Source organism: Blastomyces gilchristii (genome assembly GCF_000003855.2).
Source record: "Blastomyces gilchristii SLH14081 genomic scaffold supercont1.16, whole genome shotgun sequence".
NCBI classification, from domain to species: Eukaryota; Fungi; Ascomycota; class Eurotiomycetes; order Onygenales; family Ajellomycetaceae; genus Blastomyces; species Blastomyces gilchristii.
Window position 1 is genome coordinate 729,540 of NW_003101667.1, and position 13,028 is coordinate 742,567.

The 13,028-nt window shown below is 31.6% G+C and overlaps 1 pseudogene across 1 annotated transcript; it reads left to right on the forward strand.

The window, feature by feature from the left end:
- The first annotated feature begins 4,021 nt into the window (after positions 1–4,021).
- BDBG_17498 lies at positions 4,022–4,110 on the forward strand (annotated as a pseudogene). The gene has a single exon. The product of its transcript is annotated as a tRNA-OTHER (tRNA).
- The last annotated feature ends 8,918 nt before the right edge of the window (positions 4,111–13,028 follow it).

Genomic DNA, 13,028 nt, shown 5'->3' on the forward strand with positions numbered 1-13,028 from the left:
TCAATTGTTCAGATATTGTTGTTTTCTTTCAATAACTTTTCATTATAGATATTTATAAGTTGAATAGTATCAAACTCATTCTCTTTATCTATAATATCACCCACTAGAATATCAGAGTCAGATATGATATTAAATCTCAGATTAAATTGATATCTTGATCTTTTTCTCTCATAGATCACTACTCTTGATTTTATCTCAGATTTTTCAGAAAGAAAGCAGTAACAGCTTGAATGAGAAATGATGTACTTTTACTCAGTATCAAAGTTTGATTCTTGAAGAAGTACAAAGTCAACTTTTTATTCAAATGCAATCTGAAGACAAGAATAAATGCAATTTAAGTTTCTATTCACATTGTTTTGAATAAATGTGATTTTTGAAGAGTTTTTAAACTTTTTTTGTTGTTTTTGTTGTATATTCATACTAAAAGAGAGTGAAGATAGAGTAGAATCTAATCACTATCATCAGATAGTAGATTATAACTATTTTGAAAAGCAGGAATCTTAACTGCTTACATTCTATCTAGTTTATCATCAGAGTCATTTCTCAATTCTCTAATCTTAACAGATGTTTGAGAATTCAAATTCTGTTTACATTTAGCTGAACAATTGAAGTTTGAAGACTTAGATAGTTGAGAGTTTCTTCTTTTTAAGCTTGCAGTTGCAGATTATTATTATTATTATTCTTCAATTATAGATGTATGCAGTCAGAGACTATGACATCTACCTGAGAACTTTTAGTTCTCAGGGTTTTTCCTATATCTATACAGTTAACTATTATACATTCATCAATTTCAGATATGCAAAATCAGAAAATTCCAGCCCAGAATACAAAAACTGTTTACAAATTGCAGTATTTTAACATCTTCTGATACTTTGAAACCATTTGACATGACAAAAGAAAAGAGAACACAGTCTTAAAGATAGACACATTAAATAGATAGATAGAAAAGAATAGAAAGAAAAAGATAAAGTAAAATAATAAGAGACTGTAATGAAACAAATTATTGAAAGATAGTATATAGCTGTTTTAACAGACTATATCTGATCAATTTCCTCCTCTTCATATTCAGATATTTCTGAATTCAGCCATTTTCTTGTAGCTGCTTGAGTTTCTGATAGAAAGTCTATTAAGTATTTAATTCCTGTCTCAGTTGAGAATAAGAATCTCATATTTAATTGATTTAGATTATACTTCTCTTTCAATCTGACTCTGAGACTATTGTATAATGCACAGTGCATTACAATATGCTCAGGATTCTCATTTACATTGCAGAATGAGCATTCTATTGAATCAAATCTATCATCAAATCTTTGTATATAAGATTTGAAATAGCCATGTTCTAATTTCAGCTGTATTATAGATGAGAATATTTTCTTTTTACATTTAATTGAACAAGATTTCCACTTGGGTTTTGTTTCAAATCTTGAATAATGTATACTCTTCTTTTGTTTCTGCCAGCTTTCATTCCACTTGTCTAAACAAGATTCTTTTATTTTCCTCTTTATAAAAGACCAGGACACAATTTTTTGAACAGATCTGCTTAATTCTGAACCTTTTTTTGCAGCTGAATCAGCCAATTCATTACCATGAATATTCATATGAGCAGGAACTCAGTGCAGATGAATTATCAGCTTTGATATTCTTCTCTTTTGAATTTTTAAAATGGAGTTTAAGATCAGTTCAAGATTCATTTGATCATTATGAATCTGACTATTTCTAAGTCTTTTTAAAGCAGCTTGACTATGAGAGAATATTCATGCCTCTTTCAAACTATTTTCTCTTTTATGAGATTTTATTTCAATAAGTTTGAAAGCTTTCACTATTGCAAATAATTCAGCATCAAAGACTTCAGATTCACAGCCTAAATTCCAGAAATCTGAGATAAAATTAATATTATCTTCAGTATAAGCAATGCCTGCATCTAATCTATTCAGATTCTCATTTTTTGAGTCATCTGAATAAATCAGAATAGAGTCTTTTATATTGATTGTAGAAATTCTCTTCAAATGCTGTTCATATTCTTTCTCTTTAGATAGTTCACTTATTTGCAAGTCTATAAGAGATTCAAGCTTTTCTCTCCAGGGAGATAACTTCTCATGATCAACTCTTTCAACATTTAAAGAAGAAAATTGATTTTTAATCAGTGAGCATAGTCTGTACAGTTGAGAAGGCATTTTCTTTGAAGAATTATTTTCATTTCAATCAAGAAATCTATTTCAATCCAGTTCATTTCCAGAGTTAACTGATGGAAATGAGGAAGAGACTCTTTCTCTGATTATATGATTTGAGCTCATCTTTATAACTCTCAGAGCATAGTTTATACAGGCCTTTTCAAATCTAATAGCAGGAGGAGGAATTGAAGCTTCAATTTCCATTGCTTTAATAGGAGATGATTTGAATGCTCTCAGAATTCTTCTCAAAGCTCTGTTTTGCAGACTTTGAAAGAGTTCAGTGAAATTTCCTTGATTATTTCATCAAACTTGAACTTCATAATCAGCTACTGAGGTAATACAGGCTATATATAACTGTCTCATAGCCTGGAAGGATAGACCTCTCTCTGTATTTGATAGTCTGATAATGTTGTTCAATAGTCTTTCTGCCTTGACAGTTCTTTGTTGAATATGATATTTAAAATTCAACTTGGAGTTTAACCATACTCCTAATCATTTGACATTTAAACTGGGTTTAATCTCTCTATTTAAAAGAGTTAGAGATAGTTCTTTCTTATTGAATCTAGGAAAGAAATGAATTAACTCAGTTTTATTCATATCAAATTGAATTTGATTGATATCTGCTCTGACAAGGATTTCCTTTGCAGCTTTTTCAATCACTTTCAAATTCTCTTTGATAGTTTTTGAGCTGTAGACTAGACCAATATCATCTACATAACTTGAAGATCACACTATTTTCATATTTCTATCTTTGAATAGATATGCAGTGTATATTGCAAATAAAATGAGTGAGATTGAAGATTCTTGCAGCACTTCTATTTTTATCTCAGTCTTGTCTTGTTTCATTCCATCAAAGAAAAGTTGTATGATTCTTTTAGACATAAAACAGTTAACTCATTTTATTAGAGAAAGTGACAGTTTTAACATCTTCAAAGTCTGAATTAACTTTGACTTTGAAACATGATCAAATGCTTCTTTTATGTCAATAAAAACTGCAGTTGAGACCAGATCTTCATGCTTTGCTATTTGAATATCATGAACAACTGAGAGAACAGTGTCAATTGCAGAATGTTGTTTTCTATCTTTCATTTGTTCACTGAATAAAAGAGAGTTATTAATAGAGCTTATAAAAGATAGTCAAGTAGCTATTATCTTTTTCAAAATCTTTCCTAGACAGTTTAATAGAGATATTACTCTATATGACTTTGAAATTGAAGTTTTTCTATTAGGTTTTGCAAGAATCACTCCAGTGGCTTCTCTCCAGCATTCAGAATGATATTCATTTTTCAAGAGATTGAAAAAGAGCTCAAAATATTCATTCTTTAAGTAGGAATATGTATTTTGAATAATCAAGTGATTAATTGAATCAGGCCCTGCAGCAGTTTTAACAGAACTTGAGAAGATAGCTGACTCTAATTCATCTTGTGTAAGATCAGGCCATTCCCAGTCATTTTCATTCATATAGTTGAGAAGTGATATATTCTCTTCCTCTGAATATGAATCTGAATCTGATGAGTTCTGAAAGAGAATTCTCATGAAAGCTTGACATTTTTTCTCAAAAGAGTTTGCTGTATATGATTCATTCTGAAACTCATATTCTAAGGCTGGAAGTTTTGCTACACTTCTTGTTTTAGTATAGTTAAAAGCTTTAAAAACTTCCTTTCCTTGTGCTTCTTCAAGAAATTTATTCCAGCAGTCTGTTTTAGCTCTTTTAATATCTGAATAATATTCATTTCTGACAGCTTTGAACTCTTCATCAGATATTACATCATTCTTTCAATCTCTTCTAGCAGTAGCTAATTCTTTCCTTTTAGATGAGATATTCTCATTCTATCAAGGTTTTGAATATAGCCCCGGTGGCCGAATGGTTAATGCGGCCACCTGGTAGCGCCTTGGCGTGGGAAACCAAGGCGTGTGGGTTCGAAACCCGCAGGGGATACATTAAATCCGGAACTCAAGCACCTCAGGTTCCTAATAAATACAGAGATGTACAAATCGCTCCAATAAATCGCTCTATGTTCCTGGGCTGGGAAGTTATTATCGCATGTATCTAATTGTCACTCCTTTGTATTTCCTATGTTCTTGTTATCTTGGCATGGTCTCAACACCTGTATTTCCTCCTGTATAACCAACACTTGGCCTGTATTTAACATCACGCAAGGACTCATCATAAGCTCCGCTTGCATATGAGTATAATGGAAGAATAATAATAATAATAATAATAAGGTTTTGAATACTCAGAAGATTTTCTCTTTGAAATATTATCTCTAACACTTGTTAGAATAATAGATGTAATAAGCTTCACTCTATTCTCAAGCATTTCATTTGAGATATCTTGACCAGGATTTCAATATAGTTCACTCTATCTTGCAGATTTTAACAGTTTCATACTTTCTTCAACTGCTTTTCAATCAGCTTTTTCAAAGTTAAATTGATTAGAGAGAAGAGGATTTTCACTCATTTCTTTTTCACTCAGTTCAATATCAAATTGAATAATCTCATGATCTGATTCTGATGTCTCATTTAAATCAATAACTCAATTTACAAGTCTTTTTTTCATTAGATTTTATAATATGAAAATTAGATCTATAGTAGATTTCTGTTTCATGTCTTTTCTAAAGAATGTTTGTTAATCAGACTTATTAACCAAATCTATTGAATGCTCAAAGGTTCATTCAACCAGATTATCAGCTCTCACTGCTCTCTTGCATTCTGAATTTCATCAGAGATGATGTGCATTGAAATCTCCTGCAATTATAGAGTTTCTTGATGAAGTTATGTTCAGAAATCCTCTATCAATTATCCAGATATTGTTATTTTTCTTCAATGACTTTTCATTATAGATATTTATGAGCTGTATAGTATCAAACTCAATTTCTTTATCTATAATATCACCCACCAGAATATCAGGGTCAGACATGATATCAAATCTTAGATTAAATTAATATCTTGATCTCTTTCTTTCATAGATCACTACTCTTGACTTTATCTCAGACTTTTGAGATAGAAAGCAGTAGTAGCTTGAATGAGAAATGATGTAATTTTGCTCAGCATCAAAATTCAGTTCCTGAAGTAGTATAAAATCAACTTTTTATTCAAATGTAATTTGAAGACAAGAATAAATACAATTTGAGTTTCTATTCACATTATTTTGAATAAATGTGATTTTTGAAGAGTTTTTAAACTTTTTTTGTTGTTTTTGTTGTATATTCATACAAAAAGAGAGTAGAGATAGAGTAGAATCTAGTCACTATCATCAGATAGTAGATTATAACTATTTTGAAAAGTAGGGATCTCAACTGCTTGCATTATATCTAGTTTATCACCAGAGTCATTTCTCAATTCTCTAATCTTAACAGAAGTTTGAGGATTCAAATTCTGTTTACATTTAGCTGGAGAATTGAAGTTTGAAGATTTAGATAGTTAAGAGTTTCTTCTTTTTGAGCTTGCAGTTGTAAGTGTACTGACTTGACTCTTCTCTTCAGTTCTAGATTGACTTTGAGCTTCATCTTTTCTCCAGTTCTTTTAAGTTCTAGGAGCAAACATACATTCTTTTGAGTGAGATGCATGTTTTTCTTTGCAATTAGAGCACTTAAGCAGAGTGTGTTGACATATTTCATCTCTTTTTGAGCATGTTTCACATTTATACTCACTAGTTTTGTGATCTCTGGCACAGAATGCATATTTTGAGTCTCTAAAACATGAGATTGCAAAGTGTCCATATCTTTGACAGTTTGAACACTGTGTTTGAGCTTTGAGATTCATTCTTGAGTCTTTGTATTCATGAACTCTCATTTTCAAACCTGCTACTCTTACTTCAGAGATCTTTGACTGTTCAAGTGTTTTTGTATATACTAGAACAGAGACATTTCTCCTGCTTTGTCTGAACTCAATTGAATTTAGTCATACAGGCTCCTTTCTCAGTTGAATAGAGTTGTATTCTTTCAATTCATTTTTGAGAAGTAGCATTCCTTCTTCACAGTCAAAAATTTCAACTGAAATATTATGAAGAATGAATTTGTCTCACTTTTCATCTCTTTCAGATAGAATTGTTGTGTTTAGCAAAGATTCTACTGCTGACTTTCAGAGATTCTCATTCTGAATAAGGAATTCAGCACTGAATTCAGGCATTGTAGTCAGAATGATAAAGTTTTCAAAGAATGATGACTCAATTGAAGCTATAACTGGTTTTTGAACTTCAATATCAGTCATCAACTGAGAAAAGAACTGCTGATTAATTTCATTTCTGATTCTGAAAATGAGATTTGAGTTTAGCTTGTTTCTTTGCAGAATGTCCTGGTTTGAGACTTTGAGAATAAGTCTTCTATTTCTGAAGATTTGAAAGTTTTTCTCTTTTTGCATTTTCTTTTTCACTTTTCTATGAATAGAGGTATGAGCAGTATTCTTCTCAGTTTTCTCAGGATTTGAAGCAGGTTTTGAGACAGCAGGTTTAGAGACAGTAGATTCAGCTGCTTGAGCATATATTTTCTTCTGATTCAAAGAAGAAGAAGAAGTAGGAAAAAAAGAAGAAGAGCAAGATGAAGAGTCAGTGATTGTACTAGGAATTTTCAATGTTTTTTAAACTGTGTTTGAGATTTCAAGTTTGAACTTGATCACCTTCTGTAGTTGTCTAGCCTGAGCATGAAGAATTAACAGAACTTCTTCATTCATCTCACTCAGACACTGCTTTTCAAGAATCTTGCTTACTTTTTCAAGTTCCTGTATTTCAAGAACTTGTTGTTTCTCTATTTCTTCTTTCTTTCTTCTCTTCAGAATTTCAATCTCAGGAATAGCATTTGAGAAAGCATCTTTTTCCACATCAACTGAGTGTATTTTTGAACTCATTGTTCTCACTCAATGAAAAGTTGGTCAGACTGTTTCAATTGAGATATTTCTAAGTCTGTTTTTAATTGAAAAGTTGGTCAGACTGTTTCAAAAGAAGAATAAAAGACTTTTATGTATAAAATACCTGATTTTTTTCACACTAGTTCAGTAACTAGATTAGATTTTTGAAGAGAATCTAATAAACTAAAATTGATTTTTGAGATAAATCAATAAAATCTTTACAATCTCTTTCTTGGGATACAGTGAGGAAGAGTATGATATCAATTGATAATGAATCAGATGATATGACAGTTTTTAAGAGAAAAACTGACTAAAAATAAATCAATTTTTTGCAGAGAAATTGATTAAAACTATTTAATTTTATTCTAAATCATTCAATTCTCCTCACACAATAAGTGTGCATCTCAAATCAGTTAATAAAGAGTGTAAAAAAGAATTAAGTATTAATGAAAGCTCTTCAGCCACTGAAAAAGTAATTCTTACTTAAAAGAATATGAAATTATGACAGAAAACAGCTCTGTTTTTAATTCTTTGTAAGAATATTGTGTAAAACCCAGAGAAAAACACCTTACTTTTTCAAGAGAAGTAAAAAACTATTTCTAAGATCTTTTTTTTTTGCATTAACTGCTGCAGAAGAATGAGATAGAAACTGCTAAGATATGCACTACTGTATATTCTCTATCAAGACTTTCCCTCTTCAGAGTCTTGATATTATAGAGAATATAAGTCTGTTTCTATATAATAATATAAATATTGCCAGCGGGATGTAGAGGAACTGGTTATTTATATCTCAAAATAGAAGACTTTGTCAATGATTATATCAATATAGAGTTAATTCTCAAATTCAATAGAAACCTAGTGTTGCTGTTCTCAATCCCTTGCAGAATCTATTGAATATTGAGGTATTAAAACTAGATTTAATATATCTCACTGTGCAGGGATCAAAGGCTCAGTCAGACCTTGAGGTATACTGATTTTATAGTTATTGATGTGCTGTTGACTCGTTGTCCGCTGATTATGTATTGAATGCTGTTGCTGAGGTATCTTTTTGTATTGTTCTGCCGGGGATGGGCCAGATTGAGAGGGGTAGTACAAGGGTGAGACTTGGTGTTGAAGTCTAGATACACTGACGACAGACCGTGGAGGTTGCACTTCAGAAGTGTCCATTGGTTATGTGCTTGATATTATCACTGAGGTATCTTTTTGTATTTTTCTGCTGGGGATGGGCCAGATTGGGAAGGGCGGTACGAGGGTGGGACTTGGTGTTGATGTTTTGGAACATCAAAGGTGGACAGGGTTTTCGCGGAGGTCACTTCTCAGATATCTCCACAATTACAGATCGGGGATCTTCCAAAATCAAGAAGATTGGTGCATATGGCTATGTCTCTTCACCTTACAATTTGTATGGCACTTTGGCCCGGGGTTGTGGTGTGGTAGGGGTGAACGGGGGATAATCCCACACGGGAGTTTCGAACAACGTCTAGTTCACGTTTGGCTGGATATCTCCACCACCACACGGGGTATGCGGTCGGCGATGGGGTCAAAATGCTCGTATGATCGAGGGCTTTTCGATGGATCTATCGGCGGGTTCTTATTCGAAAAATCGAGCGAGTTCGTGGTGGAGCGGTTGGAGTGGCAGTTGCAGATTTACTAGCTTGACTTTTCTCTTCAGTTTTAGATTCACTTTGAGCTTCATCTTTTCTCCAGTTCTTCTGAGTTCTTGAAGCAAATACACATTCTTTTGAGTTAGATGCATGTTTTTCTTTACAATTGAAGCATTAAGTAGAGTATATTGACATATTTCATCTCTTTTTAAGCATGTTTCACATTTATGCTCACTAGTTTTGTGATCTCTAGCATAGAATGCGCATTTTGAGGCTCTGAAACAAGAGATTACAAAGTGTTCATATCTTTGACAGTTTGAACACTGTGTTTGAGCTTTGAGATTCATTCTTGAGTCTTTGTATTCATGAACTCTCATTTTCAAACCTGCTACTCTTACTTCAGAGATTCTTGATTGTTTAAGTATCTTTGTATACACTAGAACAGAGGCATTTCTTCTGCTCTGTCTGAACTCAATTGAATTAAGTTATACAGACTCTTTTCTCAGTTGAATAGAATTGTATTCTTCTAATTCATTTTTGAGAAGTAGTATTTCTTTCTCACAGTCAAAAATTTCAACTGAAATATTATAAAGAATGAATTTGTCTCACTTTTCATCTCTCTCAGATAGAATTGTTGTATTCAGTAGAGATTCTATTGCTGATTTTCAGAGATTCTCATTCTGAATGAGGAATTCTGCACTGAATTCAGGCATTGTAGTCAAAATAATAGAATTTTCAAAGAAAGATAGCTCAATTGAAGCTATAACTGTTTTTTGAACTTTAATATCAGTCATTAACTGAGAAAAGAACTGCTGGTTAATTTCATTTCTAATTCTGAAAATGAGGTTTGAGTTTAGCTTGTTTTTTTGCAAGATCTCCTGATTTGAGACTTTGAGAATAAGTCTTCTATTTCTGAAGATTTGAAAGTGCTTCTCTTTTTACATTTCTTTTTTTTCTTTTCTATGAACAGAGGTCTGAGTAATATTCTTCTCAGTTTTCACAGAATTTTGAGCAGATTTTGAAATAGCAGGTTTAGAGGCAGCAGATTCTGCTACTTGAGCATATGTTTTCTTCTGATTTGAAGAAGAAGATGAAGAAGTAGAAGATGAAAAAGAGTCTGTGACTGTACTAGAAGATTACAATGTTTTTTGAATTATGTTTGAAATTCCAAGTTTGAACTTGATCACTTCTTGTAGTTGTCTAGTCTGAGTATGAAGAATTAACAGAACTTCTTCATTCTTCTCACTCAGACACTGTTTTTCAAGAATTTTGCTTGCTTTTTTCAGTTTCTGTATTTCAAGAACTTATTGTTGCTCTATTTCTTCCTTCTTTCTTCTCTTTAGAATTTCAATCTCAGGAACAGCATCTGGGAAAACATCTTTTTCCACATCAACTGAGTGTACTCTTGAACTCATTTTACTCACTGAATGAAAAGTTGATCAGACTGTTTCAATTGAGAGATTTATCAGTCTATTTTCAAATGAAATGTTGGTCAGACTGTTTCAATTAAGAGATTTATTAATCTATTTTCAAATGAAAAGTTAGTCAGACTGTTTCAGTTGAGAGGTTTATTAGTCTATTTTCAATTGAAAAGTTAATCAGACTGTTTCAAAAGAAGAATGAAAGACTTTTATGTATACAACACCTGATTTTTTTCACACTAGTTCAGTAACTAGGTTAGATTTTTGAAGAGAATCTAATAAACTAAAATTGATTTTTAAGATAAATCAATAAAATCTTTACAAACTCTTTCTTGAGATACAGTGAGAAAAAGTATGATATCAATTGATAATAAATCAGATAATATGACAGTTTTTGAGAGAAAAACTGACAAAAAATAAATCAATTTTTTGCAGAGAAATTGATTAAAACTATTCAATTTTATTCTAAATCATTCAATTCTTCTCACACAACATGTGCGCAACTCAAATCAGTTAATAAAGAGTGTAAAAGAGAATTAAGTATTAATGAATGCTCTTCAGTCACTGAAAAAGTAATTCTTACTTAAAAGAATATAAAATTATGATAGAAAACACCTCTATTTTTAATTCTTTGTAAGAATATTGTGTAAAATCCAGAGAAAAACATCTTACTTTTTCAAGAGAAGTAAAAAACTATTTCTAAGATCTTTTTTTTTGCATTAACTGCTGCAGAAGAATGAGATAGAAACTGCTAAGATATGCACTACTATATACTCTCTATCAAGACTTTCTCTCTTCAGAGTCTTGATATTATAGAGAATATAAGTCTGTTTCTATATAATAATATAAATATTGTCAGTGAGATGTAGAGGAACTGATTATTTATATCTCAAAATAGAAGACTTTGTCAATGATTATATCAATATAGAGTTAATTCTTAAATTCAATAGAAATCTAGTGTTGCTGTTCTCAATCTCTTACAGAATCTATTGAATATTGAGATATTAAAACTAGATTTAATATATCTCACTGTGCAGAGATCAAAGGCTCAGTCAGATCTTGAGATATACTGAATTTATAGTTGTTGATGTGCTGTTGACTTGTTCTGTTGACTATTGTCTGCTGATTATATATTGAGTACTGTTGTCAAGGTATCTTTTTGTATTATTCTGCTGAGGATGAGTCAGATTGAGAGGGGTAGTACAAGGGTGAGACTTGGCATTGATGTCTAGATACACTGAAGACAGACAGAGTATTCACAGAGATTGCACTTCAGAAGTGTCTGTTAATTATATGCTTGATATTATTGCTGATGTATCTTTTTGTATTTTTCTGCTGGGGATGGGCCAGATTGAGAAGGATGGTATGAGGGTGAGACTTGGCATTGATGTTTTGGAACATCAAAGATGGACAGGGTTTTCGCGGACATGGCTCCTCAGATATCTCCACAATTACAGATCAGGGATCTTCCAAAATTGACAAGATTGATGCATATGGCTAGGTCTTTTCACCTTACAATTTGTATGGCAATTTGGCCTGGGGTTGTGGTGTGGTAGGGGAGTACGGGGGATAATCCCACACAGGAGTTTTGAACAATGTCTGGTTCATGTTTGACTGGATAACTTCACCACCACACGGGGTATGCGGTCAGCGATGGGGTCAAAATGCTTATATGATCGAGGGCTTTTCAATGGATCTATCGGTGGGTTCTTATTCAAACAATCGAGCGAGTTCGTGGTGAAGCGGTTGGCCCTGTGTGAGTTGTAAATTAGTGACAGTATCTTAGAGAGAGTCATGTAGTGTGAGAAAGCTGCAACTCTCAGTCATGTGCACAGAGAGTGAATTGCTGCAGTAAGTGTATATATATTACATGAAAGTAATGCTTTTTGATAACACTCAGTCTCTGATATCATGAAAATAGAGTCTCTCTGTGAGATCTGTTTTTATCAGAAGTTAAGAGATCTTATATTTCTCAAGACCATCTTTACACACCTTGTTCATGAAATCAATGAGAGAAATCATTGATTTCAGTATTCTATTCTTGATGTCATTCAAGTGGCAGCAGAGTCCACTCTGATCATACTTTTTAAGTGTATATTTTCTAATTATTCATATTTATACAGATATATACTGATTATTTATTAGATAATGTTAAGATAATAACTTATCACAGCTGTGTTACTCTCACTGTGAGAGATATATAATTGATAATAAATATTATAAAGACTCTGAAGAGTGAGTATTTTAAAAGTACTACAGCTCTGTGATCTTGATTTTTTTTATTTTTATTTTTTGTTTTTTTCTTTTTCTTTTCTTTTTTTTTTTTCTTTTTTTTTTTCTTTTTTTTTTTTTTTCTTTTTCTTTTTTTTTTTTCATTGTGATTTTTTCTTTGTTTTGTTTTGTTTTTTATTTTTTATTGTTTTTTGTATTTTATATTTTTTTCATAATTAAAATTGTATGAATTATGATCTGTATTCAGAAAAGTAATGATATTTAATAACACTTTCTGTTAAATTTTCAACAAATGAGTACTATATTATAATATTATGTAAGTGAGAAATGATTTCATAATCTTATTTAATGCCATTCTCAATAATGAGATCAGAATGAAAATGTGACTCAGAATTCAAATATATTCTTTATCTGAGACTAGATTTTTATTTGAAAAGTGAATCTGAGATCTTTAATATTTGAAATAATGTGATTTGAAATTAATGTGATGAACATAAACCATGATCAGAAGTAATACTTTTAGGGAATATAATAACTGTAAAGTTTGATCCTTGTCTCAGACACGGTCACACGGTCAGTCTAATCTCTATACATTAACATTTCAGATCTCAAGATATTGAGATAAGTATCTGCTTCATTCTCATCTATATCTTAGTTAGAAGCCTGCTTTCTCTTTATATTTACAGAATTCATTGAGTTATCTAACACAGACATCTCTTTCACTTTGAAGACTTTTTATAGAATATCAGTGAGTA